Below are 5263 nucleotides of genomic sequence, written 5' to 3'. Positions count from 1 at the left end.
CTGAGATTCTGGATAACATCGATAGGTGGAGGTTTTTTTCTGGAAAGTAATGTGTACACAGATAAAATGTCACATTTGGCTATAGATGAAGCTCATTTACTTCATTATTGGTAATTAAATTAGTTATAGTCATTTAAAATACAATTACTTCCACATGAATCATTTTCAGTCAGTAACCCGCTTTGAAAAAATTATTTTAATATGCGCCAAACACTGGAAAATGACAAGGTTCTAATGAATATGGTGAACACTAAGTAATTGGGAGGTACAATCCCCACTATGGAGCATGAGATAGGTTTCATTAAGAAATAACCACAAGTTCTCAAATGTCATTGCATTTAAATGAAATTATTCTCGGTTTGAGAAATACGGTATAGTATGGTTTAATACGTGTTATTTAGAAGAGAGATTATGGTAATGGTTTAGCGCGTATAATGCACGGGTTTTGTGTGCATGTTTTAGCGCGAAAGCGCACGAGTTTTTCGTTTTGGGTTATATATGATTTGCACATCTAGTGAGACGCCATTCGAGGGTTGTTTTTGACAGGCAAAGTTATGGAGCAAGAAAACGAAAGGGTGATAAAGTAGTTTATGCGTTCATTTGCGAAATACATAGTATTCGGAAGGAGATTTTCGATGAGAGGACTGATTCTCTGCTAGAAGCGGAATGGTGAGCTGGAACTTCGAACAAAGGTCAGACTTGTTGGTTCTGTTTATTATAATAACACTGGCAACAACATTCCGATTGAAATTAACACAGGTTGTGTTCCTTGTTAACTTTAATGATAAGTATATTCAATAACATGCTCCATATCTTTATTTGTGCTGTTGTTTTTGTTTAGTTACAACTATTCAGATACATCAATTGATTTGATTATTGGGTAAAAATGAAACTATTTAAGTTTAAAAAGATGTCGCAAATGTAATGGTCTGGTAGGATTATATATAGGTAAGGCCACATAGTGTGTCACTCCAGGTTGTTTTGGTAGCAGAGTTAGATCACTCTCCCTCATGTTTTTACGAACATCTTGCTTTATTTTTATTGTTTTTAAGATATAAAACCTTATATGGTTATACATGTGTTACAAGTTTGTGTATTAGTTCCAAGCGTATAATTCAACAAACGATTAATAACAATTAACTGCCGTTTTCCTTATAATTCAGCTAGATGGTTGTGTGCGATATATGACGTGGTATGATAATGAGCGGATGAAAATTTATGCAAACATATCTTTAAACTATTCAGGTATTCCAATTGTGAATTAAGAATGAAACATTAAAAAAAAATCGATACATTACTGAAATATATATTATATTCATCTATGAAACAGCTATAGAGACTTGTCTTGTAAACTTTTTTCGAAACATGTTTGTGTTGTGCATATATTACATCTCGTTCACTGGATATTGAATAAACAGTTTATATGTTATTATTGTATACAATTAAAAATTTCTCTAAATTGAATTAAAACATTAAGAGTTATTATATTTTTCATAATAATTTAAGACGTTAAGTTTTCCCTGCAAGGTTGGTGTCAATAATGGTGCATGCATATGTGCTAGTTAATTTACGATATTTTGGATAAACTGTGGTATAAATTTGGTTTGAAAAGAGCGTTAACAATAAGACTGTTGTTTTAAACTTAGATGAAAGGCATTTATCGGTTTTGTTAAATTTAGTTTCGTCATAGTTAAATGCATTTTTAAAGATTAGGTACTGTAATGATAACAAAAGTAGACCGGATTTATTTGCAATATAAGTCATTTTGTTTTCGTGATAGTTTTTGTTCTTGTTTGGTGGCCTGTTGGCTCTATGTGTAAAGACATTTTGCTTTTATGGTGTTTGGCCGTTTTTTGAATGCCAGTTAACATGTGTAATTTGCATATCGTTTTGGTGAAAGCCAGTTGACCAGATGTGGATAAACCCAGTTAGCGCGTGTAGTTTGTTAACCAAATTTGTTAAAACGTGCGTTTACATTTACATTTTTGTTTTATATTTAATGTTAAGATTGTACTGTTCGAAGGATATTATATATATTGGAGAACATTACATGTATGTTATTAAGGGCCAGATTGGCTTATGTAAATTCACCGGTTGGCTCGGGTTGTCCGTTGACAGTTTGTTGAAAGCAGATTTTTTAGATGCGTATAAGCCAGTTTGCTTGCGTGTCAATTCACTAAAATGTCTCAAAACACATGTTGAAATTGCATTTACACATGTTTGCGAAGTTTATTTTTTCAGAAGCTGGACAGTTCGAAGAATAAATAATGAATAGTGTAACATTATAGTAAGAGGGCAGCTCGAAAGGTATAAAAAAAAAAAATTTTTTTTTTTTTTTTTTTTTTTTTTTTGTGTAATTATGTGTTAGAAAATAACTTGTTAAGATTAATAATGATGCTTTTATTGATGATGATGTTATAAATGTTGATGATGATGCTAACGTTATTGATGAGGAGGAGGAATAGTTGACAGTATTTTGTGAATGGATAATACTACATTTACGAATTTTGAGTGAATGAAATTATTTTAGGTTTGATAAATACCGAATGATGTTGGTCTGTACATATTATTTAGAAGAGAAAGTGAGTATGGTTATTGTTTAGCACGTAAAAATGAATGGGTTTCTAGGTTTTGCGTTTAATTGAACAAAAACAAGTAACGGTTCAGCAACGGGGATTATTCTCAGATGGTACATGTATTCCTTTTAGAGTTACAGAAATTCAACTTTGCATCAATACCGGTTTTCTTTTAGATTTGTTTGATGGGTTAAAATTCCAAAAATTTACGAGTTTTGCAGCCGACCAAGTACCTATAGCTTTGTATTTGAGTGTGTTAAGCATTTTGTTGTTTTCAAATTAGTAAATCAAAATTAATACGGTGTTCTAGTATATCAATTGAGCTTATGCTATTGCCATGGAAATTTGAGCCAGGGTTCGATCAGTAGCTTAAAGTATGTCTGTGTTGGTGAATTGAACCTAAAAACAAATATCAAGTCGGTAGTTTTAAGTTTAAGAGCAGAACATACGTATTGATTGTGAGAACATTAGTAAAATGTGTTTGGTATTTGTGCATGTCTCTTGTGGTCATTGGACCATCTTGTTTAAGGCCAATTGGCCTGATTTTGAAAGCCAGTTGGCTTGTATGGTCAGTTGACCGTTTTTAAAGCCATTCTATATGGTGTGTGAAAGCCTGTTGGCTTGTGTTGTCAGGTTACCGAACTTTCTTGGAACGAAAGTCTCATAGAATTTACAATATTTGCAAGATTATTGTTTGCAATGCAGTAACTGGACAGTTCGAATAGTATATTAAGTATTGAAGAACATAAAGGTATGGTTTATGTAGTTTGTTATTATTATTACTAGGATTATTATGATGTATTTTATTTGGGTGCATTCGGAGAATTGCAAAGCCGGTAGTTAAAAAAGAGCCTATTACATCAGATATATTAAAGAAATTTTATCACACTTTTGTTTCTGAGAGCGATTGTTCTTTGGGGTATTTAAGAGGCGTTACAATCTTTTTCTTATTTTATGCTGGTTTTTTAGGATAAGTGAAATTTTGTCTGTTAAAAGATCAGATGTTGTATTTTTAGATACGCATTGTGATATTAAAGTTGAAAAGTCAAAAACGGACATTTTAAGAGAGGGTAATACTGTTCTGATTGCAAAAACTAATACAGACACATGACCTGTGAAATTGTTTGAAAAGTATTTGTGTGTTGCAGATATTGCATGTTCATCTACTGATTATGTGTTTAGACCAGTTTTTTGTGTAATGTTAAACACTGTTTCAAATTGATTTCTAATAATAAGCATATAAGTTATTCTACAATAAATGATAGTTTTAAGAAGAAGTTAAGTCTATTGGGTTATGTTTCTTCTAAATATGGACTTCATTCTTTTCGTGCTGGTGGAGCATCTATAAGTGCCAATAATAAGACTGTGGATAGACTTTGGCAAAGGCATGGTAGATGAAAAAGTGTTTCCACTAAGGACGGATATGTTAAAGATTCTTTGAAAGACAGATTATCGGTGTCGCTAAATTTAGATTTGTGAAAAGTCATTATTAATGTATGTGTGATTTGAAATGTATGATGTGTTGTTCGTAGCACATTTAAAGACACTATAATATATTATTATATAAATGGTTTGGAAATGCTTTTGAGTATTATTAAGTTCTGTGTTTGTGTTGTGTGTATGTTCCTTGTGGTCATTGGACCAATGTGTTTACGGCCATTTGGCCTGATTTGGTAAGCCAGTTGGCTTGTATGGTCAGTTGACCGTTTTTTAAAGCAAGTTGATCTGATGTGTGAAAGCCGGTTGGCTTTTGTGAGTTGAACTTATTTTCTTAAAAAGCATGTTCACATGGAATTAACAATCTTTGCAAGTTTATTTTTTGCAGTGCAGTAACTGGACAGTACGAATGGTATATTAAGTATTGGAGAACATAAAGGTATGGTTTATGTAGTATGTTATTATTATTATAAGGATTATGATTATGATATTTTTTTTTCCGTTTTAATGTTTATCATTAATTTTGTAAATATTGTTTTATTATATCTGTTTAATTCTCTTGTGCATTATTCGATTGGTCATTTGACCGTTTGTGAAGGCCAGAGTGTGCCTGATGTTGATTAGCCGTTTGGCTTGTGTGGTCATTTGACCGTTTGTGAAGGCCAGAGTGTGCCTGATGTTGATTAGCCGTTTGGCTTGTGTGGTCATTTGACCGTTTGTGAAGGCCAGAGTGTGCCTGATGTTGATAAGCCAGTTGGTCGATAAGTCGAAAGTCCTGTCAAATACAAGCACTCACTCCTATTTTGTCTTTGGTTTATTATTTGTTTGATAATGATAAAGATGATGATATGGGTTATAAAGATGATGAGATTTTAATAGTATTTTGAGAATAGAGAATAATAAATTTACTCATAACTATGAGTAAATGCACTTACAAGTTTATAGTGCCTACTCGTTTGCTAGAATATGTATTTTTAATAATGGATGTTGTTGTTTTTTAATTATAATTAGCATTTAACTTATTTAGGGGTGATGAGTTCAGACCAGCATTCAACAGGATAGTTGAGCTGAGAAGTGTTTTCACCAATGTGCCAGTGCTACTTCTATCTGCCACATGCACCAAGACAGTGCGGCTAGCTTTGATCCATAAGCTGCAACTCCAACCAGACATTCAAGTTGAATGGGAGGTTCCAGACAGGTATATAAATATGAATTTGCAATGACTGCAATTGTTTTATATGATACTTGCA

At 32.5% G+C, this 5263-nt stretch overlaps 1 long non-coding RNA gene across 1 annotated transcript; it reads left to right on the top strand.

Annotated features, from left to right (window-relative positions):
- Nucleotides 1-328: 328 nt before the first annotated feature.
- Nucleotides 329-3629, top strand: LOC127833407 (uncharacterized). The gene is made up of 2 exons (XR_008027400.1): nt 329-692; nt 2242-3629. It is a non-coding gene; the product is annotated as an uncharacterized LOC127833407 (long non-coding RNA).
- The last annotated feature ends 1634 nt before the right edge of the window (nt 3630-5263 follow it).

Source organism: Dreissena polymorpha, chromosome 6 (assembly GCF_020536995.1).
Source record: "Dreissena polymorpha isolate Duluth1 chromosome 6, UMN_Dpol_1.0, whole genome shotgun sequence".
In the NCBI taxonomy this organism is placed as follows: Eukaryota; Metazoa; Mollusca; class Bivalvia; order Myida; family Dreissenidae; genus Dreissena; species Dreissena polymorpha.
The sequence above is the reverse complement of the archived record's forward strand: the minus strand, read 5'-3'. Positions and strand labels throughout refer to the sequence as shown.